The 24,474-nt window shown below is 44.9% G+C and overlaps 1 pseudogene; it reads right to left on the bottom strand.

The window, feature by feature from the left end:
* Positions 1-4,109: 4,109 nt before the first annotated feature.
* On the bottom strand, positions 4,110-18,212 carry LOC149344136 (female-specific histamine-binding protein 2-like; annotated as a pseudogene).
* Positions 18,213-24,474: the final 6,262 nt, after the last annotated feature.

Below are 24,474 nucleotides of genomic sequence, written 5' to 3'. Positions count from 1 at the left end.
AAGAACTTCTACATAGCTTGGCCGGGTCACAGCGTTTTTCGAAGTTGGACCTTGCCTCGGCTTACCATCAAGTACCACTTAGCCCTGAGAGTCGGGAATTGACCACATTAATTACCCATGATGGCCTCTTCCGCTTCAAACGAGTGTGTTTCGGCCTTGCTTCGGCGCCTTCGGCTTTTCAGACGATGATGCACTTAATTTTAAAAGGGTGCAAAGGTGTCCTCTTCTACATCGACGATATCATAGTCCATGGCACCACCCGACAGGAGCACCTGACCAACCTTCGTGCTGTTCTCGAGCGCCTGTCCCAAGCCGGACTCAAGCTCAACCACAAATGTTCTTCGACGTTCCGAAGCTCACTTTCTTGGGGCACGTTGTCAGTGGTGAAGGACTGTTTCCGCTTTCTTCTGCCATCGAGGCGATTACGAAGGCTCCGACTCCATCTAACATCAGTGAGCTTCGCTCCCTCCTTGGACTTGCAGGTTTCTACTCCAAGGTTACCCCGCATTACTCCGACGTCGTTGAGACTATGCGCGCCCTACTTCGTGGAAGCGACTCAGCCTTCACTTGGACCGCTGCAGCGGATTCAAGTTTCACACTACTGACGTCCATGTTGACGTCATGTGACGTGTTGCATTTTTTTGATCCTGCCCTTCCCGTGGTTGTAACTACTGACGCCTCCGGATATGGCCTTGGGGCAGTGCTTGAGCAAGACAACGGCCATTCCCTGCAAACTGTTGCGTTTGCCTCCCGTACCTTGACACCCCAAGAAAGAAAGTACTCTGTTGGCGAACGTGAGGCCCTAGCTTGCGTTTGGGCGTGCGAACGGTGGCACGTGTATTTGTGGGGCCGGCCTTTTGTTCTACGCACCTGTTTCGAAAAGAAACGAGATTGAAGCAAACGCCCGGACCTTCGACATCAAAAGCAAGCAAGCTCGTGGTGCGGAGCACATGCAGCTTGATGAGGCTGTATACAAATGGTTTAAGCAAGCCAGAGCTGCAGGTGTTAATTTTGACGGCACCATTTTGCGCGAGAAAGCACTTGAGATAGCCGACAAGCTCGGGATCGGCGATGTCAGTGCGTCAAACGGTTGGATCGACCGATTTAAGCGAAGACATGGTATTTGCTACCGAACCGTGAACGGGGAGGCCGCAAGCGTGGACGCGGCTACCGTAGACAGCTGGAAAGAGTCCGTGGCGCACATTATCGACGGTTACGAACCTCGGGACATTTTAATGCCGATGAAGCGGGCCTCTTTTTCAAAGTTCAACCATCGAAGACTCTTAGCTTGAAAGGCGAGGCTTGCCACGGCGAAAAATGCAGCAAAGACCGTCTCACCGTGTTATTGTGCTGCAACTCAGATGGCTCCGAGATGATGGAGCCGTGGGTCATCGGCAAATTTCGAAACCCACGTTGCCTGAAAAATGTGCGGTACCTGCCCTGCCACTACAAGAACAACACTAAGGCCTGGATGACATGCGCAATTTTTGACGAGTTCCTCTCGTACATGGACTCGATGATGGGCTCTCAGGACAGGAAAGTCATCCTTTTTTTAGATAACTGCTCCGCGCATCCTAAGGACACTACGTCGCTGCGGAATGTCAAGGTGGTGTACCTTCCGGCCAACACAACCAGCCACCTTCAACGTTTGGATGCTGGCATCATAAAAAACGTTAAGCATTTCTACAGAAAGTGCATAGTGAAGCGATCCCTGGCCTCTGTGGACCGCGTGCAGCAGCCGACAAGCATTACGATCCTGGATGCCATGCACTATTTGGTCACGGCATGGATGCTGTCACCGCCGCAACGGTCAAAAACTGCTTCGCGAAGTGTTTCGGCGACGTAGACTGCGCAGCAGAGCCTGGAACCACCGAGGACAGCGAACTCGACACGGCCATGGAAACGGTTGGCGCGAACGGGATCGCGTACAGCGATTACGTGTCTGTGGACGATGCCGTTGCCACCTCAGAGATTATGACGATCGACCAGATTGTGGCTGAGTGTGAAGACGCGCACAACAGTGGCGACGAAGAGGAGGAGGATGAGGATGAGCCGCAGCCGCAGCCGGAACCAACGTTTACATCGGTTGTGGTGGCATTGGACCTTGTCAGAAGGTACGTTCGCAACGATCGCGAGAGCCACGCGGCACTGCAAGTTTTGGAGAAGCGAGTTGTGCTCACCGGACGGGAGAAAATGCGACAGGCAACGCTGCACGACTTCTTCAAGCGCTAACATGGCAATAAATGTGTTCAGTTGCCCACCACTGTCATTTTTCAATTTGACCTACTTCCCGGCTCTTACGTTTCCCGGCTCTTATGTTTTTTTTTTACGTTCCCGTGAAAAACGTATCAGCGAGGTTCTACTATATGTGCATATTCACACGTTCAAAAAAATAATACAGAGAGGAAGAAAAAAGAGAAAAGAAACAAAAAAGAAGGAAAACGAAAAAACAGGGGAAGGGGGGGGGAGAGCAAGTCAAGCCTGCATAGCTCAGCAGAAGCCACGGATAAAATTTCTTTCCCTATCATATAAGGTGACCAGGGTATCGGTAGCACAATTGTCGCCGTTTTTTTTTTTATGTGGAATGCTTCTAAATGCGTGTATATCGGCCAAACTGGACGCTGCGTCAATGAACGAGCAGGGGAGCATGCTCTTTTTGTACAAATAAGAAAAGGGGCGAACTTGCCTGCCCATTGCATTTCATGCTCTGGTTGTGAGCCGATCCTCAAAGACACCAAGATGCTGGGCAAGAGTAAAAACTAAATACCCCGCGAACTTTTAGAAGCATTTCAGGTCAAAGAAAAAGGCGACTATTATGTTAGCGATACCTCGGCTGCCTTATATGATAGAAAAAAGAATTTTAGCCGCGCCTTTTGCTGACCTATGCAGGGTGGACTTGCTTTTCCCTTCCCTACCCCCTTCCCACTTCCTCTTCCTTTTTTTCTTTTCTCTTCCTTTCCGCACTCTCTTTTGCACTTGTGAATACTGCATATATATTCTGTTGTGAAAGCAATAAATTCAGTTGATAGTTTGCGCTCCATCTGTCATCTTCTGCTGTTTCCTATGTACGTTTTTTCGTGTGCGCAACGCCATCCCAAGAAAGGTATGCACCAACTCGCCCAGCAAGAAGTTCTTCTACATCCCCGGTATAAAGGATACTCTTTCATGGCGTTATATATATTTTATCACCGGTTGTATGGACGGAAGAGTAAAAGGTGGATTTTGAGTGCCTGTTACTATGCACATTAAGTCTCATACTTAGAGGAAACGCGGGAACGGGTCGTCGCCTAAAAGGCGGATTGTTAGTACCTGGTTTCTATATACAGTATGCGTCATACTTAGAGGAAACACGGGAACGGGTAGCCGCCGCGCTTCACGAAATACCTTCGGCGACAGCCGGTGAGAATGGCCGGCAAAGACGCATGCGCAGTAAGACGACCTGACTGCTCTTTCCGTCACCCATTCTCGCAGGGTCTCAGCAGAGCGCTAAGCGCGGCGGCCACGCATTGCAGTGTTGCCTCTGAGTATGGCGCATACTGTAGGTCGTGGAATTCTTTGCGAAATTGCAAATATCTAGCGTTGTGGATACATTATGACTGAAGAGCAACGTCCCTCACGCTGTGCAAAACTTCTTATACAGAAACGCCACTCTTGCGAAGGGCCAACCGATGGCTCCCACACTGCGTCGTTTTCATTTCATTTTCCTATACGGTGACTTGGCGTGCAAGGCATGAAGATAAAACTGGGCCGCGTAACACCCACCAGGTTGCCCGCTCCAACAACATGTGGAAGTTCAACACGGCTACTTTCGGTGCAAAGATCATCGTAGTCATGCAAAGACATTTGCAACAACGGGGCATGCTTGGCATTCCGATCGCCGCATCATGAAGTATCTGAAGAACCTCGAAAGTCCCATTCTTCCCGCCTTTAGGGCACAACACATCTCTGCCTGCCTACGAAGTGTTTATTTTTCAATTTACGCTTTTGCCATTATGGGAGCTCTTCTGGCACGCACCTTAGAATGAACTGCTGCTTTGCTGAGCGACGGCGCGTCACAGCGGGGCTCAAGAAGCGTTTTTTTTTTATTTCTGAATCTTGTGATAGCATCCTTACTTCTTATCACACAATTTTCTGTCGTACACTATGTACTTTTCTGAACCGCAGAGTAGATCATATATGAAGAAACAAAGCGATGTAATTGTAATCTTGTCAGCTTCTTTTACCCAGAGTACACAGCCTGCAAGGAAAAAGGCCTCGATCAAATCAAACTTATGTACTCCAGAGGAATACAGCGCGGCTGAGCTCAGCATAGGAATCCACCAATTACTCACCATTTTTGCGATGCAGGACTCTCAATATTTTGCAGTTATCGTAATCAACGAAAGCCAAGGCGTGTATCACGGTGAAGTCTTTTTCTGCCAGAGAGAAAAGAGGGCAATTGTATTTAGTACCATTGGGACACCTTTCTGTTTCAGGCGCTGCTGCCACCGTATTTTTTTAAAATTCATTTGAAGGAATTTTTTTAATTGTAACTGCACAGAGATATTGCGAGGACTGGTTCATATCTAAGAAAAATGAGCACACATGAGCATTAATGTTGAACGAATTGGCGCGGCAAGGGCCCATAACGGCTTTTTGACGGCAGTCTTACAGCTTATGTAGTGTCCCCTGTTGACTCCAGGTCGACGAGAACATCGAGGGGAGACAAGCAGAACACGAGCAAGCACTTACGTACAGCTAGTCTACATATAAATATGCACTCTCCGAAAAATTTAAAACCGGTCTGCATTTATGCGCAACGGCCCGTGTACTTTAGGAGTTCCTTGACACTTCTGCACTAACAAGAAATAGGCTCGAAGAAGAGAATTTATATTCTTTTTTTAATTGCTCTTTTTTAGCTTTCATCTTTCAGAGGCCGCTCTTTAGAACATGTGCTCACTGCGCAGTGATACGCCATTTGCCCAATTCGGTGATACTTGCAATGTACCATTGTGTGCGCAAGTTCGTTCAGTCTTGCACCGCATGCCAGCGCCGAAAAAACCCACCTCGCCGACCCGCCGCTCCTTTGCAACCGCTGCCTTGCCCAGCGCAGCCCTTCGAGCGTGCTGGCATCGACCTCTACGGCCCTCTCCCCAGCACATCGGCCGGCAACTGCTGGATCATCGTCGCCATCGATCATCTTACCCGCTACGCCGAAACGTCGCCTTTGCCATCTGGTACAGCCCACGACATTGCATCCTTCATCTTTCATCGCATCATTCCTCACCATGGTGCTCCCAAAGAGTTGCTGAGTGATAGAGGTCCAGCCTTTCTGTCTGAAGTTATCGAAGCTCTCGTGCGGAAAAAAGTAAATCGGCCAGACGGGTCGTTGTGTGAACGAGCGGATGGCGGAGCATCGTAGGTCGTTGAAGGGCGCGGCTTCCTCCAATCTCGCCGTGCATTGCAAGGGTTGCGAAAAATGCTACCCTCATTTGAACAGGACCAGCGTCTTGTTCAAACATAGCGATCAGGTATGCAGGGAGATGGTGGAGGCTTACCTAATCAAGAAAGACTCAGATTCCTGTGTGGCATCACCATCTGTGTCCTTGCTTGACAGGGAGATAACCTTTTTGGCCAGATTTCTTAAGGCGAGCAGGCGATATGGGTCTTTGGCGTGACATCAGCGTGACCGTTAAGGTTGTCGTGATTTTGTTTGTGCGCAGTTTTATGGAAGTGTAATTGACGGGTGCATCACGGTGCACGCGAAGGGATAGTGGGTGATTGTGTTTTGGGTTGATTATCGCGGTTGTTGTGTTTTTGTTCTGTCTCACTGTGGGTAGAAGATACATATATAGGCCTCTTCATTGAATAAAAATTCAGTTGATAGTCTGCGCCCGTGTCGTGCCTTCTCGTTCTGTGTCTTCGTTTTTTGCGCAGTTTTCAGTATGAATTCCTACCAACTAGCCCAGTTTACCGTTCTTATTACTCTCCTTCAGGAATGCAACATCGTTCACCGCACCACCTCTGCCGGTAGGCAGAGGTGGTGCGGTGAACGGTGGTGCGGCCACCCGCAGTGGTGCGGTGGTGCGGCCACCCGCAGACAAGTGGCCTGGTTGAGCGTTTTAACCGCACTCATGGCGACATGCTGGCCATGTATGTGGCTTCCGATCACTGCAACTCGGACCGCGCTCTACCCTTCGTCACCTATGCTTATAACTCCGCTGCTCAAGCCACCACCGGATTCTCTCCATGCTTTCTCCTCTACGGCCGTGAGCCTTCTTGCACTATGGACACCATTCTCCCTTACCGCCCTGATGCTTCTGAATTTACGACTATTTCTCAAGCCGCCACTTATGCCGAAGAATGCCGCCAGCTTGGCCGGTCTTTCACTTCACACGCCCAGCAGCAGCAGAAAAGCACCCGTGATCCCTCTGACCTTCTTCCAACATATCTTTCTGACACTTTGGTCTAGCTCTGGGTTCCTTCCTCAAGTCCTGGCCTTTTTTCCAAACTTCTCAGCAAGTACCAGGGCCCCTACCGCATTCTTAAGCAGACATCCCCCGTCAATTACCTCATCGAACCCCTTGCACCGTCTACTGATCATCGTCACCGAGGCCGTGAAATTGACCACACCGACCGCCTCAAATCGTACTACGACCCCGCCATCGTCACATCACCCTAGGCCACCAGGATGGCGCCTTTTCGCCCGGGGGCAGTTGTAAGACAGGCCTTCGGCTCGCGAATCCTCTGTGGCTGGCCCAAGGAAGAAGAGGACGAAGACAACGGCACCGATGCTCGTGCGTGTGCGCTGATCGCTGCCGCTGGGACTGATCGCTGCCTCTGGACTGAACCGAGGCGTATCGCTAGCCGTTCGCGACGCAGCGCCTTCGAAGACTGAACTACACTACACTACACTAACATTGCTCGTTATAATTTGGTGCCCAGTATCTACCCGTGAATTCTGTGCTCTATTATCTATTCCCGCGGGCATGTTTCAAGACGTGAATAGCGATGCCGGTTGTGGGACAGCAGATTTTGCTAGCAACGCCTTCTGCCGTTCCCTTTTATGCGAAGCATATTACTAGAGCTACACTACAGCCCGTCGAGCGCGGCGGTGGAGCTACCATTGACCTTTAGCGTGACCACGTGACACCACGTGACAACATGACGGCACAGCAGAGGAGAGATGGGCTGCCGGCTCGCGCGGTCGGCCGCGGCGGTGGAGGCTCCACATCAGAGGCGCGGCGGCTGACCAAGTGAGAACATGACGTCACAGCAGAGGAGAGATGGGCTGCCGGCTCGTGCGGTCGGCCGCGGCGGTGGAGGCTCCACATCAGAGGCGCTGCAGCTGACCACGTGACGCTACAGCAGCGGTATAAAGCGGAGCTTGCCTCGCTCTCCGGGCACTTACGAGGCGGCCAGGTGTTGGGATGCCGCCTAGAAGCAGGGCTGATTTGAACGAGAAGCGAAAGCTTCAGCGTGCCACAGAGACCGATGAAGAGGGGGATGAACTTCAACCAAGGAATGCCATGTATTACCAAGCCTAGCCATCAATATGCTTCGCATCTGACTAGGCTTAACCTTAGCTAAGCATCAGCCATTTTTTTAGGGATGTATAGTGCAGAGCTACGTCACCCCTCAACCACTTGATTTATATCTTCTTATTACCGCCGAGCGCAAGACGACCCTCAGTGAGCTGCATTATTTAGTTGGTGTTTTTGAGCAAGTAGAAGTCGCTAAGTTACCCCTCTTGCCTTATTCTGACTTTTCAAATTTCCAATTTTTAAGAAGCCGCAGATCGTCCCATGCCCTTGGGCTCTAAATAGACTTGACTGTTTTTATAAGATGATGAAAAAAAAAGAAAAACATGACGAGCGACATCACTCTTAACGAGCCCTAGGACTCCAAGGCGCTTCTTGTGATCGATGAATGGTGTTTTAGTGTCCTTACCAATGTAGAACGAAATTCCACTTACACAGTAACTTTCCATGGTGTGGGCAATACTCGGCAGTGGTCATGCTGCGTAGTAGAATCGATAGTTGTGCTAGTCCCAGCTAGTATGATAGTACGCAGGTTACAGATAGGTCATTGACTCCACAAATGAAACTTTAACCTTTTCTTTCTTTTGCTTTTCAGGCACTATTAGGCACTTACAGTGGGATTGTAATTATTTTGGGACAGGTACCGGCACTTGGTACTTCGTAAGATAGGAGTTCTTAGCCAGAATCAGACATATGGAGCAGACAACTTGGCCCAGGCATCTGCAGCTAAAAATAGTAGCATTTTCAATGTTACTTAACCTGACTTTAAAGCAGAAACCGTTTTTTAAAAGATCAACCACAGTCGGAATTCATGCGCCTTTTCTCGCAGTTTTGAGTGCTGTGCACTAGAATTTCATTATACCCATAAAACATTCTTCCAGTAGTTAATCAAAGACTTTCATGTTATTGCGGCCTTACCAAGTGATGTGGATGTTGCGATCAGGTTTGGTATGGGATATCCTTCCGATCCTTCAGCCCAGGCATACGCAGTCAGGTTTTTACTGCAGGTGAAAAATGTGTGCACGTTACACAATGTACTGACAGACGTAGCTGTGCTTACGTAAAACCACTCAAGACCGCGATTTATTTTTGAGTGAAGCCGAGTATAGTGCAAAAAGAAAATTTCAAAATGTTGATACATTCATTTGCGACCGCTTAAAATTACACGAAACATAAAAGAACTGCTGGGATTGGTTGAAAATTTGAACTATTGACTATGCGAGAAGTTATATATTGAGGGCTAGACAGTAAATGATGCTAAGGAAAGTTAAAATAAACTTAGATCATATGTGAATTGTTACATAATCAGCACTGCAGCCTGTAGGAGTCTCCATTTTGCCTTCAGCAAGCTACCGCAAATTTTTCCGAATGTCGATGTCCTTACCTGCCACTCGGAAGCAATCAATTCCTGCAGAGAAGCATTTCTAGTGGTCAGCCTTCGGAGGCATCATTCTGCCGTCTGCCGATAGTGGATTTCAGCACGAGGGTACAGACGCTAGGAGTCCACAGTGATTGTCAGCACGCAAATATACACATTAAATACTAGTCTGCTCTATACTTTATGTGAAAGTCTCTCTTGTTGGCGGGTCATGTAGGGTTGAGGACCCAAATTCTCCACACCTATTCAGAAAAGACCAAATTACTTTTATTTTTCAAGAGCGTTCTGATCAGAATCTTGCAATTTTCGCGCATGCGCGTCTATGTGCTCTCATTCCACCATTTGTCATGCACATCTAAATTTAACCAAAATGTCCTGCCCTAATTTTTATTGCCAGCGTTGTTTGGTCGAACAGTGGCATGAAATTCGCTCAAGGAAGCTCACCCAAGGAAGTTGCCGTGCCAGTAATTTTTAGACTTGTTATCTCGTTCTGAAAGATGTTGGGAGACGAGTAGCGAGTCACGCTGATTTTATACGCTTGGTGTTGTTAGTTTCACGGAAGCATTGTGTTGCTTTCAGCAGACCGCCGACCCAAAGCTGAGGCCCCAAGCTCCACTTTGACAGGCAATTTGCAAGGAGAAAACTTCAGGCTACAGCGGCTACGAACAGGAGCAGACCAAACCACGCAAGAACAACGAGCACGCCTTAGTGCGACCGAATTTTTACTTCCTTCTTCGCAGAGAGTCGTTTTTAAGAAATACATTTAAAGAATGGTTGGCCAGATTGCCGTGCACATAGATGTGTGTCTTCACTCCGCGGACCTACTTTTGCTTGCGCACGCTGATCACATGAAAAGCAGTACGCTTATAATCATGTAGTTGTAAGCGGACACTGTGGCGTAAGTAGGAGAATAAATTATCTTTGCTCTTCAGGTGAGCTTGAAATAAGGAGATAAAGTACAAGTTGAATAATGCAATCTTTATGGAACGTATAGGCATCTCAGCGTAGTCGATGAGCGCGCATGTATGCAGTATTTTCTGCCGGCATTTCACGTATGCATTTACATGTTTTTCTTCGTGGAGTTGCGGTGTTTCTGCCTATTGATCCGATCTGACTTATGAAATCGAAAAGGTTAAAGCGTACAGGTACCTGTTTCTAAGTATGTTAGAGACTGAAGATTACGCTATGCGGAACGCGTACTTCGAGAAGCGACATTACTCCTTGACCTTCAGAACAACCCACTAGAACACTTGTATTACGAATTAACCAATAAAACACTGGAAATGCTTTAGCATCGTGCGATTAACGGCAGGGCAGAAACATTAGGTCCACTTTACATCGTACTCATACGGGAGGCATCTGCTACTGACCTCCAGTTAAATCCTTGGAGCAGGACTGAATTGACGGAGTGGTAGAGGCCTTTTTCCTGAAACGGATGTAGTTAGGTTGTTGATGATGACGACTTGGCACTGTGCCTGGTAACAGAAAATGGTGTCCCTGGCCTCTCATAATTGCGCAAATGTTTTCCTCTCTGGACATGCATGTAGCACCATATTTTATGCTTTTTCTTGCCGCTTCCAGCTACGTTCAGTGTATCGCAACGCTTAACCAATTTTCCTGCCTATCTAATGGCACTCTTTCTGATGTAATCTTGCAAGATGAAAGAAAGAACGAAAGGAGGAAAGGAAGGAAGAAGGAAAGAAAAAAGGAATGAAGCAAAGAAAGAACGAAAAAACAAAGAAAGAAAGAAAGAAGGAAAGAAAGAAAGAGAAAGAAAGGAAGGAAGGAAGGAGAAAGGAAAGAAAGAAAGAAAAAAGAAAGAAGGAAAGAAAGAAAGAAATAAATAAGGAAAGAGAGAAAGAAAGAAAGAAGGGAAGAAAGAAGGAAAGAAAGAGAGAAAGGAAGAAATAAAGAAAGAAAGAAAGAAAGAAAGAAAGAGAGAAAGAAAGAAAGAAAGGGAGACAGAAAGAAAGAGAGAAGGAAAGAAAGAAAGAAAGAAAGAAAGAAAGAAAGAAAGAAAGAAAGAAAGGAAGAAAGAAAGAAAAAAAGAAAGAAAGAAAGCAAAGGAAGAAGTGCTTGAGCAGGCGTTGCTCCAAGGCACTTACCTAGATCCGTCTTTTGGGTCAACAGATCCGAAGACGTTCACAGTGTAGTTTTCTTTTTCGTTTATGGACACAAGTTCGATGAAGACACACTTCCTGTTAAAACCGTAAAGCGGCTCCTCTTCATATGACCTCATGTACAGGTAGTACCTCCCCGGAAGTATAAGTGACTGCAAATTAGAAAGCACCGTTTAAGAGCCAAAAATTAAGTTTAAAAATTACAGCGAATAATGGTCAATAAACTGCACTCAAGGAGGTAGCAATTCCCATGCGGCAGTAGTGCTTAAATGTACACCAGCAGTAAAAAGATTATGGATTGGTATACAGTGGCAAAAAATACCAATTCTGTGTCTCAGCACGCAGGACAAATAGGTATATATAGGTAGGTGATAGGTATGACCGCTGCCTTACTATTCATACACGAATTACACAGTGCCCAAAAGTCGCTCAACCAAAGTGCCTTTGCTGGAAAAAAATTAAATTTTTCACCAAAATACCGATCAAATGTCTTTTAACGGTAGATCTGTATGCATCGCTTTCGCATTCTTAGGAAGTCAAAAGGGATCTACCTCTCGTGGTTAGTGACCTGCATGAACGTGAAAAATAATATAGGAATTCCTAATTATTGCCAACCGTAATGATGATAAGAAAAATGAGGCATTTGCATGTACAAACAGCCTTGTATTGCACAGTGTCGCGAAGTCGCGACATACCATATGCCCACCATGTAATCACTTCTACATGAAGCATGCGCAGAAAGTTTCGTGTGAGTAGGTTTTGGAGACTATAAACAGCGCTCTCCATTCAGTGCATCTGTCGTCACTCCGAGCAAGTTAGGCGAAGATATTGGAGGCCCGAATGTGTGACTTCCAGTGACCGTCCAGCAATTTCTTGTCTCTTATTTTGTTAGAAGTGCTGCAGCAAAAATAGAATTGCTTATGATGAAAATTGTTTGCTTTCTCTGGGCCTTCAAGGTGGTGGGAGGCCTGCGAATTGGTCGTTCAGTCAACACGGGCTAGTTGACCAAAATGGACGAATTCTTAATTGTTGCTGGCTGCCGACGTACAGTTTTTTTAAATTTTAGCGCCATTAAAAACAATCCTCAAGTTGTCGCTCATATCCATAAGCAGATTCCATCTACATACAGGCACCTTGCTCAAAGCAGTGCAGGTCATTCGTGCAAAACCTGTATCTAAACATGCGGGTAAAGGCGCATTTGGTACTTATCGTCCAATTACCATATTACCAATTTTCTCGATAGGAATGTAAGAACATTACACATAAAGATTTATTCATGCTTTAGGCAACACACTTTTTTTTTACTTTCGCATGGTTTCAGACGGCGCAGACCAAAAGAGACGGCACTTATAACACAAAAAGAATTCGTTTTAGAAGCTTTTCGCAGAAGGGCAATGATAACAAGAATGTAATTCGACTTTGAAAAACATTTGACCTCGTAAATCATTGAATTCTTCTTTCCAAGTTGACCACGTGTGGAGCCCACGGCGTTGCTCACAGGTTAAATCTTACCTCGAAAACAGAACACAGTATGTTCTCATCAATGACAATAATTCTTCCGTGCTGCCTGTCACAACTGGAGTTCCCCAAGGAAGCATTCTTAGACCGCTGACATTTCTCATTTACATCAAGGACATCTCTCAATGCACTGACTGTGCTTAATTTGTCTCGCACGCAGGTGATACGACCCTTTTTGTTGCGGGCAAGGCAGAACCAGACATAAATGGGCATAAAATAAAGCGCTTCGTGATTTACACTAAAAGGTTAACGCAAATTGTTTAAAGATAAACTCGTTAAAACACAAGCCATTTAATATTTAAAAAAAGAGAAACATCAACTGAAGACGTTCAATCTATAGGTAGATACAGGTCGTATACAGATAATCAAATAAGTGAAAATACTTAGCTTTCATTTCTCCAAGCATTCAACAGCAAACAAACTGAGCACCTTTAGTCAAAAGTATACAGAGCCGTTTACGCTATTACGAGGGTGAGAGAAATTTTGCCAGCCAACGATAAAATTATTAACTATAATTTCCTAGTTTTACCGCTTCTTCAGTACTGTAATCTTATATGGAGCACTACTAGTACGATATACTTCAGAAATTTTGCTTAAAAAAAAGAAGCTTGTCGATGCGTTGCTGGTCTTTCTTTGTTGCATCCCTCGCATCCCCTTTTCGAGAAATATAATTTTTCCGGTGTTTTCTTCTTATAAATATAAATTACTCCTAATCTAGAGATATTTTGTGAGAGAACAAAGAGTATTAGAACCGAACACGAGCGATCGATTTGCGCGGCGCAAGTAAAAATAACTTGTACCGACACCTCGCAGATCATAAAATATGCAGCCCTTGAGATACACTTTCCCACATTACTCAATAGTTCACAATCAACAAATTTCAAACCAGCGCAGGAACCTACACACTTCACAAGTCAGTTATGTCGGGAAAAATTACTATAGATTCCTTAACTCTTGCATTGTGATATGTTTCTTGTGGTGTAAGTGTTGTAGATGAGTCTCTTTCAGAAAACTGCATGTTGCTTCGCATTTACGTGAAAAGTTGTAAATGTTGTCTAGAATTGTCTACACATTGTACGCGGTGTTTCTGTGAAAGGATACGTCTGAAGCATTTCGAACCATTGTTTTCTTGCGCTGCTGAAATTGTCTATTTACCCAATTCACAAGAATCCCAATTTTAAGACCCAATTCCAACAATCGCAAAAACCCATTATTCGGCAGCTCATTAGTCAAAGTTAATGGCAAATTGCATTCTGAGAAAATGAACAAAGCCTTTTCGAATTCAACTTGAAAGGTACCTTGATCGCAGTTAAGAAACGCAAGATAGTCAACTACAAATCGAAAAACTTCGATCACTTTACTGCCCTCAAAACAACTGTTCACTACTTTGTCTAGTTTAGCGAAACACAAGTCTCTTAATAACGTGGCAATGGCCGAACCAATGCAGATACATTACTTTTGGAAGAAAATATTATCATCCCATTTTGCAAAATTTGAATTTTGATACGCTGCTATAAGTTCCAGGAAACTTTCTACTGGAATGCCTTTGTCATTTTGAAAAGACACTGGACCAAATTTTTCAGTGTATTTGCTCATGCATTTCAGCAGGTCGCCAAGAGCGATGGATTAGTATGTCTTTTCCGTCGACTGAAGATCCTAAAATTGATTTGTTGGGCTCGAGCTTTAAAATTTCAATTAATTCTCCAGCATGCTTGATTAAATAAGGATCATCCAGAACTAAATTAAGCTGACGCTGCAGAAAGGTGCTAACACATTTTTGCCGAGTGCCGGCTTCAAAAACAATGACCCAAAGAGGACCGCGAGGCTTGTGCGTCGTGGATGTGAAAAACATTTTAGGGAAAGCTTTTCGCTGTTTTTTATAGCACTGTATGTGGCGACTCTTCACATTCCATTATTTCTTTCCTTTATATGATATAGAAAAGAGCTGGGTAGGTTTTTCTTGCTTGTTGCAACACCTTTTAAATCTTGTGTCATTGTCCTATCAATAACTGGTCTTGCTCTACTTGTGAGTCATTGTCGCTGACAGAAAACTGTATAAATACGTTGAAATAGTTTTTCTGAAATTTAGTTGAAAGTTCAGCGCCTCTGTGCGTGTCATCCTTCTTTTTTGTCCGTCGTCCTTGTTTGCGCTGGTTCCTCGGAAAGCAGCGAATAAAGCTCTCGCTTTTCTTATTGTCAAGGCAAATATATCTTTGCAGCAAGCACGCACTTCTGATCATCGAGGAAAAAGTTCTTAATCCTTTTCAATTCTGCTGATATGCCCTCAGGTGGTCCAAAACGTCGGAATCACGAGGTTTATTTATATATGTGCCTTCTAGAATGCTCCTCTTACAGTGCCTTAAGCTTTAATGACGAGAACGCGTCCTAGGTGAACACTACATGAGACAAAGAGCCGAGCGGCTGGCTGAAAATCTAAAGGCATTTAGGCCCAGCCAAAATGTTTAGTCTCGTTATCTGAGGTCCGATATCTTGCGTACCCTCGACGAATTCATTAACAATGTCCACTACCGTCAACCGGCTTGCTTATTAGGGTCACCGCACAGAGTGGATAAGTTAAAGCAGCAAGAATTCTAGGCTCTGTCGAGGTGGTGGTAAAACTTTATTGGATTCACTACGGCGGGTTATAGAGGAGAGTGGAGGGTTTCACCGCTCCCTTTCTTGGGTGGCAGTCCTCTTTCAGGGACGCCATTGGCGATACCCGCTGCCCGCGATTTTCGAACCATTCCGCTCTGAGACTCCAGGCCCGAGCAGTCGGACAAGGTCACCTCCCAGCCCTCTCTCGTTGGCTGATTTACTCTCTTTATTCCTGCATTTTCCTGGCAGGCCCATGCCATATGATATGCGTCTTCCCACATCTCACAAAACGCGCATTACCCCGAAGAAGTCCGGTCTATGTGATTTAGAATTGCAGGGCCTAGAAACGACCCTGTTTGCAGCATTCTGAGGTGCCGTTCCTCACTTCTATCCAGGTCCTTGGCGGGCTGTGCGAACGTCTACCTACAGAGGCGCAGATATGCTGTAATGTCCCCCATGTGGTCGGCGGATTTGATACAGGAGTCCCGACAGAGTCTGAGAATTCAGTGGAACTCCGGGGGAGAGATGCTCGGGCGGCTGTGTGAGCAGCCTGTTCCTTTCTATTCTCTGGTGTCCGGGCACCCATACCGATTATTTTGTTCTCTGCATTGAGCTATGCTGCGTGTTCGAGAAAATTTTGCTGGCAAGCGGCGCTATTCTTCTCCTTATATAATTTCTATAGGCATCTAGAGAATCACAAATTTTGTGCGTGGCGTCGGAATGAGTGGCTGCCAGCGCTCTTGCCACTTCCTCGGCTAACGCAACTTTACTAGTTTTCATCGAGGGTCCATCCACCTGCTTTCCCTCGTGTACAACCGCGATTGCGCAGATGTCCTCTTGCGTAGGGCCCGCCGCGTCTACATAATACGTGCCATTTTTTCTGCCGTAATACTTCTCAATACATTTAGCTCTGGCTCCTCTCCTACTTTGTGCTCGGATGCATGTTGTTTGGTAGTGATTTAACTAGTAGTTTATTTCTCCAGTCCTTGAGAATGTCCCCTCTGTCTTCTCTAGCGGGTGGCAGCGCTATGTGCAGATCCTCGAGGACTCGTCTACCAACTTTTGTCGCTGATAGCCGCAATACTTGGCTGGTTTGGTGAGCTTCGAGTAGTTCTTCCAGCCTATTATCCCGCCTGCTATGTTTATAAAAATAACAGAGGTCGAATTCGTCTGCCTGAGAGAACCTTCGCCACCTAGGAATGCTCTTTCAAGGAGGGGACTTCGAGCCCTCTTATTTCTACAAATGGGTTCACAATTTCGTACAAAGTGTGATGATAGGGGCCGAATTATAAACAGCATGGGCATAAGATTACTATGTCTCTTTCTTCAATTATACTATTGTTAACTGCCGCAATAAGCAGCAGCCCTGGCAAGAACGGTAGAGTTTCCACCCTAGATTCAATGGCGAAAGGCGACAAAGAGCGATTAGAATGTAATTATTAGTTGATAATTGCTATACCAATGACGAGTGAATAACACAAACACAGTCTATAATTGGGAACAGAACGCAATCCTCTAGAATTGTTCGAGCTGATTTCTGACATCGTGAGAGAAGCATCAGATCGGTGTAGATGAACCAAACTTGTAGCTTAGGTGTTTATAGTAAGCATTAGCTCCAGTATAGAGAAGGTATTGCCTCAAACTCAATAAGGTGCGCCCTAATGAAGGCTCCTATTAGACCACAGCTGCCTTTTTATTTGGAGCGGCAGCAGATTCCTTTCCGCGTATTTTGCCACGCCGCATTAGTGACGCACCTACCAGGCGACGCCGACTTTTAACATGTTCATGGTCGCTAATGAACATTTTTTCGATTGTTGCTATATTTACAATGTCTGAAAATGCAACAGTCATGTCCTTTCTTGTGTATTTCTAAGAAGACGTATGTGCAACGTCTGCAGTGCTGATAAAAATGTATTTTACTGCAACAGCATCACAAATCACTGCAACAGCAGAAAATATTGGGACAAAAACTCGGGTGGCTATACAGCAATTATGCTTGACCGATGCTCAGTACAGATCGATGCGCCCTTCGCCGGAAGCGCGCCCTTAGTTTCCGCCGTACACAAGAATGAAAATGAAAAACTGTGATAGTAATGTTTACCTTTCGCTTTTATTCCGCATGATGTTACTAATGACAACCTTAAGAATCGTGCGAACACGCAACCTTTTATTCATGCTTCACTAAACTACAGAAAATTAAAATATAACGTCAAAGTTTGCTTTCATGGCTGTGCTAAAGCACGCGCTGCGAGTTTCTCTTTTTCGACGACTATTATCAACTGATCTCGCTACATATGACGAGAAACACTTGGGTTTCTATTTCGACGCTGATAAAATTTTATGGAGCGAATAAGTCGGTGTTATGAGCAGTACACTATCGAGAAACTGAAGACTGGCAATGTGCGCAGTTGTCTAAATAACTTTTAAGAGGGTCAAAGCTTTCATCTCTCCTTACATACTAAAACCACTTAATCTAGACTTATTGGTTTGGTTTATTGGTTTATTGCGGTTTAACGTCCCAAAGCACCTTAAGCTATGAGGGACGCCGTAGTGAAGGGCTCCGAAAATTTCGACCACCTGGGGTTCTTTAACGTGCACTGACATCGCACAGTACACGGGCCTCTAGAATTTCGCCTCCATCGAAATTCGGCCGCCGCGGCCGGGGTCTCGAACCTGCGTCTTACGGGCCAGCAGCTGAGCGCCGTAACCACTGAGCCACCGCGGCGGGGCTAATTTAGACTTATTGTTTACTTCTTTATTAGACATACCAGAAAGAGAGCATTATGGCACATATCAATAACACACAGATACCTTTCAAAAAGCCTAAAAGACCTACGAAAGAAATATGAAAGAAGCGAGGGGGATATTTTCTTTCCTCAGCTGCCTTCCTTTTGCATTCACGCTGTCATATCACAGGGCCGGAATGACTGCACTACCAAAAGTGGTAGATTTTGCAGTGGAAATATGCTGCAAATGCGTGTCCTTAAGAGCGTTAACGAAACTTACCTTCCATGCATCCTGCTACTTCGCTAAATCCGGCCTCCGTTCCAGAACCTCCGACTGGGCGACCACGAGGGCCATGAGAAGAACACAGGCGCACCGCATTGATTCACTGGTGATTGCCATTAGTGTCTAACGATGGGGACACTAAGACTTTTTCTGAAAGAAAACAGAACAAATATTTTTTATTTTGAAAAAACGAAAAACAGCAAGTAACCAACGCGACATATTTGTTAGCGTTGAGCGTGAAAGCAACAGCAGGACGTAGACGGCCCTTGTTTTTACCAGCTTTGGTTGCATATAAATACTACACTGTTCTAGGTAACAGTGGTTTTCGCGGGTTTGCTGCAGTCACTTGTTGAGTGCCGTTCTCAATCTCTGTTCCGCGGGTTGCTGTCGGATGTACGAGTGCGCAGTAGGCTTTTTTTTTCATGCCTTGTTTCTTCATATTCATTCATTTTGTACTTGCTGTATCATGCCTTGTTGCATTGCTTTTTCTTTCTTTCTTTTCTTTTTTTCTGGCCTATTCTTCTGTTATGTATCCTCACCTCACCCTGCAATAGTGCCCAAGGGCGCTGCAGGTATTTCCAATAAATGAACAAAGAATAAACCTACAGAAGCCATTCTATATATAGGAAGGATTAACCTTTTTGAGGAATTCTTGATGACGGACCATATTAATCTGAGAAATTAGCCTAAAGCATAATAAATCTCACTTGCGCACTCAATGATCGCTGTTGGCTTCTGCCACCCGTTGTCCGCCACCCTTATTCTGGCATTTCGTTTACTCTGCTGTCCTTTACTTGTCTTGCGTGTCCTTTACTTCTATTTGAAGGAACAAAATAGAGCTATCTCAGACTCTGGGTCATTAATGCCCTCAATCGGAATTAGCACACTGACTATGCATTTGCAACCGCTAAAGGTAGCATGTACTTTTTTTAGGAGGCCATGCATACTTTGTACTTTCTGTCCGCCTACTCACATAAACAACTGTAGTTCTACCTTTGCTAGAATATGTCACGAAAACAAATATTGATGAAATTTACAAAAACAAAAAAACGTCAATTTTGTTTACAATAGTTATGGACGTACATCTGTTACTAATCTGTTGCATAAGGTTGGTTTGATCCCATTAACCGAAAGTAACCGCGTCTCTCGTCTCAAATTTTTGTACCAACTTGTAAACGGCCATTTAAAGTATAAGTTTTGCTCCAACAAAATTGATATCATTCAAAGCCCAATTTCCCGACCACCCGCTCTTCTGAACTGATCAAGATTAACCTTGGTGAAACAATATCTTTCTCTTCTGGTTATGACACTCGCAGCGAAACAATCTGGCCCTTACCTTTTAGCCCTCTTAACAATTTCTTCGAATATTCTTTTTTCCCAAGAAGAGTGAAGGAGTGGAATCAGCTTAGCAAGTACGAAATTTCACTGCCATCTGTGGCATCGTTTACTAGAAGTCTGTTTTCCTTAATTTCGGCTTTGTTGTGCATTTCGTTGTACGTGTTTATCAGGTTTAAATATTTTTGTTACGGACAGGTTGTAATAGTTGCACTACGTATTATTTTCTGTGCTTACAGCCGATGAGCGGTTGTCTAATAGTGTCAGTTTTATTTCTCAGGTTTTTCTCCTTAACTTTTGACACCTGTGCTACGCATTATTTTCTCTCTCTATTGCAGATGAGCGGTTGTTCATTATTGTGACTTTTATATCTGAGCTTTTGACACTTGTACCTGTAATTTTCCTTTTTTTTTGTATTCATGTACCCATCCTGCTAAAATTCCTTGTGGGATTGCAGTACTCATCAGAAAACAAATAAATAATAAAATAAAATTTCTGTATTATTTGGAAACATTTCACTAAAACTAGCTTTGTAAAGATATAAATGGCGCAACGAAAAACATTTCGATTCATTTATAACACCTTTACACGAACTTCAGTCAAAGAACTCTTGACTAAAACGAACTAGTCTCCACTACCCCTAAGAAACCCTGTATAGCGACTAAAATTCCACTTCCCACTTCATAACGGTCACTGTGTGATTGACTTAAGGGAATGATATTTTTGGATCTTATTATGCAGCTAGGCAGATATATTGTCTCGCCCATTTAGCACACGTAATAATTGTTTTAAACATTCTTTTTCTTTTTTGACAAATAGTAATTGACTGAAACCTCCTTACTAGTGACAAAGTTTCAAGACCCTCACTGTCGACGTTTGTTTCAAGTATTGTTTGAAAATGCGTTCTGTGCTTAATTCATGAAAAAAAGGACAAAGACATCGGACCGGTGTTTTCAGATGTAGTAATGGAAAATTTATATTTTATGTTGCAGGATATTGACACTTCAAGTTCTGATAAGGAAGAGAAACGTGATGCGGCCTGCTTTATTGTCCATTCATCAGTCCTGCCTGACTAAAGGGTTGATCACTACCCTGCCGTACAATGTTTAGAGATTGAAGGATGTGTCACCATAATGGGTGGTCCCTAAGGCTTCAGAAATAAGAGCCCTCTTGTGACGAACCTGATAGTCGTGTTTTCCATACGTTGTATCCAAGGTTCTTTGTAATTGATTACAGCCCAACATTCAAAGTCAGGCGAGAGTGACGTTTATTTTTTTAAAACGTTTTTATGCATGTCTCCTGCTTCATGCTACAGAGTGGTCATGCGATGTGTGTAGCATTAAAAGCTCTGAGGTTGCTAAGGTCGCTGCCATAGGCTGATCAGCTCCCGCATGCAGTAGTTTCACTTCCAAAGCTGTTGCTTTCTCACGCCCACGAAGCTTTTGCTTCGATTCAAGACCATACGGTACATGTGCATGCGCCGATGACAATGTAGCCCGTCGGTGCGTGCCAGCGTTTTTCGATAGGGTGAGTTTGAAAAGCACGTCGGCGCGCCGAGGAGTGCAGCGGGCCGAAGTGATCAACGCTCAGGCGGTGGAGCTGCGGGCGCTTGCAGATGTTGCGTGCGTCGTGTGTTACTCGCTGCATGAAGAGCGTCATCAGACAACGGCTGGCGTGCCTACAAGATGCGTATTTAAGAAACTCAAACGCACTTTTTTCCTTGATCACCTTTGGTTTACTGAAACAGGACGGTTTACTAGCATGTATAACCACAATCTCAACCGGATACGTCAAAGACGCACTGGCGAACGGCTGCTGAGATGATTATGAGATTGGCAATGAATATAATAGTCTGCTTTCAAACACTATCGCTTTAATCGAACAAGTTGTTACAGCTGATATTCATATTACATTTCTAACTTAGCATGTTAAACAGGCGAGGGGTACTGAACTGAAGGTAGCATTGACTGCGAAATAAAACAAAGGTGCAAGCAAAATAAGACTTCATTTGTTTGAATTTCTTCTCTTAAGTTCTAGTTGCAGAAAATCGATTTACAGCGAACTGGTCATTATCAGCCGGCTTCATGAATTTAAGAACGCACATCTGTGATCCATTCCGACAAATACAACGTATTCTGATAGGTATTTATGTATAAAATTGCTTTTAGTGCTGCCTTGTTTTATCCGAAGTCACGCAAACGCCAGAAGGTGGAAGAAGGAAGCACAAAAGGAGGAGAAACATGTGCGAAAGCTAGTACCTTATGTCCTAAGCTCTCTTTCTGTGATTTTTTCAGAAACCTGCCCCTTAAGCCCTTTTATTATCGCGCTCATAACGTTCGTGCTTTTTTTTTTCTTGCAGGACGGGCATTCCAAGCAAACAGGAATCGCAAAAATGAATGTCCCGACTTTCTAACTGTGCAAGTTTCAGGGAGCCGGTATAATGAGGGAATGTCATGCAGGGTCAGTGAAGCTTGACACCTCGTTGTTCTGGCTTCTTTAAACATAGCTGCATGTATGCCTGGGCAAGTATGTTTCATTAGTAGACGCCAAAAACGACTTTTAAGTGTCACTTTAGCATTTAGCGAGGTGACTTTAAGAAGTAATTGGGCGTTTGCATCCAGGGCCAAAAATGCGGAATTCAGTAGGTGTTCTTAATTAGTTCTGAGAATCTCAGATAGTCGATATTTTCCCCTTCCCACAACTGTTGAAAGAAGCCAACGGAGAACGTTAATACGGCGGCTTTCTGCTACAATCGTTGCTTGGAGAGGAGCAGCAAGGGGCTATCACTTCACAAAATTTAGTGCTGCAACTGTGATTTCCGCCGCAGTTTAAGAAGTGTGCAACACAATGTGTAACCGTTTTTGCGCCTCACGTCTCCAGTAAAACTAGAACGGCCAGCGTTAACGGTCAAGAGGTGTGGGGCCTGAGCACAGTTGACGTAACGGACATGGAAATATAATTTTCAGAGCCGCATATTAGCCATGTGAGGAGATTTATAAAGTCCGCCGCCGCGGTGGCTCAGTGGCTATGGTTATGGTGCGATGTCAGTGCCTGGTGAAGAACCCCAGGTGGTCAAAATTATCAAGAGCCGTCCACTACTGCGTCGCTCATAGCCCGAGTCGCTTTGAGACGTTAAACCTCGTAAAACCAAGTTGAAACCGTAGCAGTCATGTCAAACCAAACTACGAAGGGGCAAGCGGCTAGCCGTGGTTCTACGACTCTGCAATCGAGAACCACGAGAAGAAGGGCTTTCAGTTTCGGCCGAAATCTCTACCGAAAAACTCAACCCCAAACGTCATGCCCTATCGCACGCGTGCTTTGCAACACATTTTGAAATCCAGCGCACGGCTAGAAGCAACTGCGCCCAGCGCATACGATGAGAATCGTGGGCCGGCGTCGACAATTTCAAAGTGACCACGTGATAGAGGGCAGCCAGTAGGCTCCACGGCGGCTAAAAGGAAGCTAAGACTAACCCAGTACTGTCGCCACCCAAGAGGTGGCACTCGCGTCTCTCTGAGATCAAAAAGGCGACAGAATGGTATAGAACGGGCCCGCCTACCCGGCGCCAGTTTTCTAACTGGCCCCATCTAAAAACGTTGCTGCGTGCTTAGAAATGAGTTTTACCTGCGCCTTTTTTGTTGCTTTCTTAGGGTATTCATTATTTTGGCAAGGGGTGCGGTGGTGTCACGCAATCTGGGCGACAATTTTAGGTCATGACGCTGCTGGGAAGAGCGCGTTTTTAGACTGCAAGCCAGAGGTTCCAGTGTCCCCTTGTTCGCTCTAAAAGAGTTGTGCGGTTACGGTCCTTCGTTGCATCTGTAACACAGTGCCAAATCTCTAATGCATGCTTTGAGAGCAGCGCCACCTTTCGTTGCAACTGCGGCTGTTATAAGCGGGCTCGACTCTAAAACAGTCGGGAATAATAACTGTCCTCAGGAAATAATCATCAACCAAACAGATAAGAAGCGTAAATGTTTGGTATAACTGGTCCCACGTGCTTCAACTACCACATGCTTCTTCTAAGATGATTTAAAATTATTAAACATGGGCTTTTTGTTTTAGGATAGCGATTTTTTTCGACATAGGTCTGACCGCGGGATAGCAGATCATAATACAGCTACGCCGTGTTAACCAGTACGCTGGTTCAGTAATACTGATTAGTTGCCTTTTAACAATTACTGTTTGTCTACTTATTTATTGACAAGCGTATAGCCCTCCATAAGTAATACCAATTTCAGTTTTTAGAATTTTGAAAACGCGAATACACTCTTAGCTATGACCGAACAAATTTTCATTATTTCGGCGAGTTACGTGCACTGGAGGGTTTGTTTCGCCTGAAAGCTTTTCGGTCGGTCATGTATTTTGGCGCGATGTAGGCAAAATTTGTTAGGCCACCGCGCCAAGGATAACTGTTTTCGAAAGTGCTAAAAATGATATGGACATTACTAGCGGCGAGCTACATGCCTCTAAATAAATAAGGCGACTAAGACTAACACTTAAAAAGCTACCTTTCAATATTAGTTAACCAGCCTACTAGTTAACATGTCCTTGATGTATTCTGATGCTGTACACCACTAACAGCGCTGTGTCAAAAAACAGCTTTCGTAACCCAAAACCTGGTATACAGAAAGCACTCTTAGAACCACACAGAAATGAGAAGACGCCTTTCAAGTCATTGTTTTATAGCCTGAAGATGGATGGAAAGCCCTGTCCGCCGCCGAGAAACAGTTACTATAAAGCAGGGTTCATGGACGAGGGTCGCGCTTGCTATTACCCGCCTGTAGTCTCCGATGTGAGAAATGATAAGGACAAGGTACAGACAATGAAAACAAAAAAAAAAACAGAACCAAAGGGCAAGCCTTCACCTTTCCCATCCGGTTCAACGTTGTACCTTTTTTCACCGAAGGATCTCTTCTGCGGTTTTAAACCATCCCTGCGTAGTTGATCTTAACTTTTAAAGGCGTGTCACATGTGCGTCCACACGTAGTCGATGCTCTCT

The sequence above is a fragment of the Amblyomma mixtum genome, chromosome 5 (assembly GCF_055824585.1).
Source record: "Amblyomma mixtum isolate Tamu chromosome 5, ASM5582458v1, whole genome shotgun sequence".
Lineage (NCBI taxonomy): Eukaryota > Metazoa > Arthropoda > Arachnida > Ixodida > Ixodidae > Amblyomma > Amblyomma mixtum.
The sequence above is the reverse complement of the archived record's forward strand: the minus strand, read 5'-3'. Positions and strand labels throughout refer to the sequence as shown.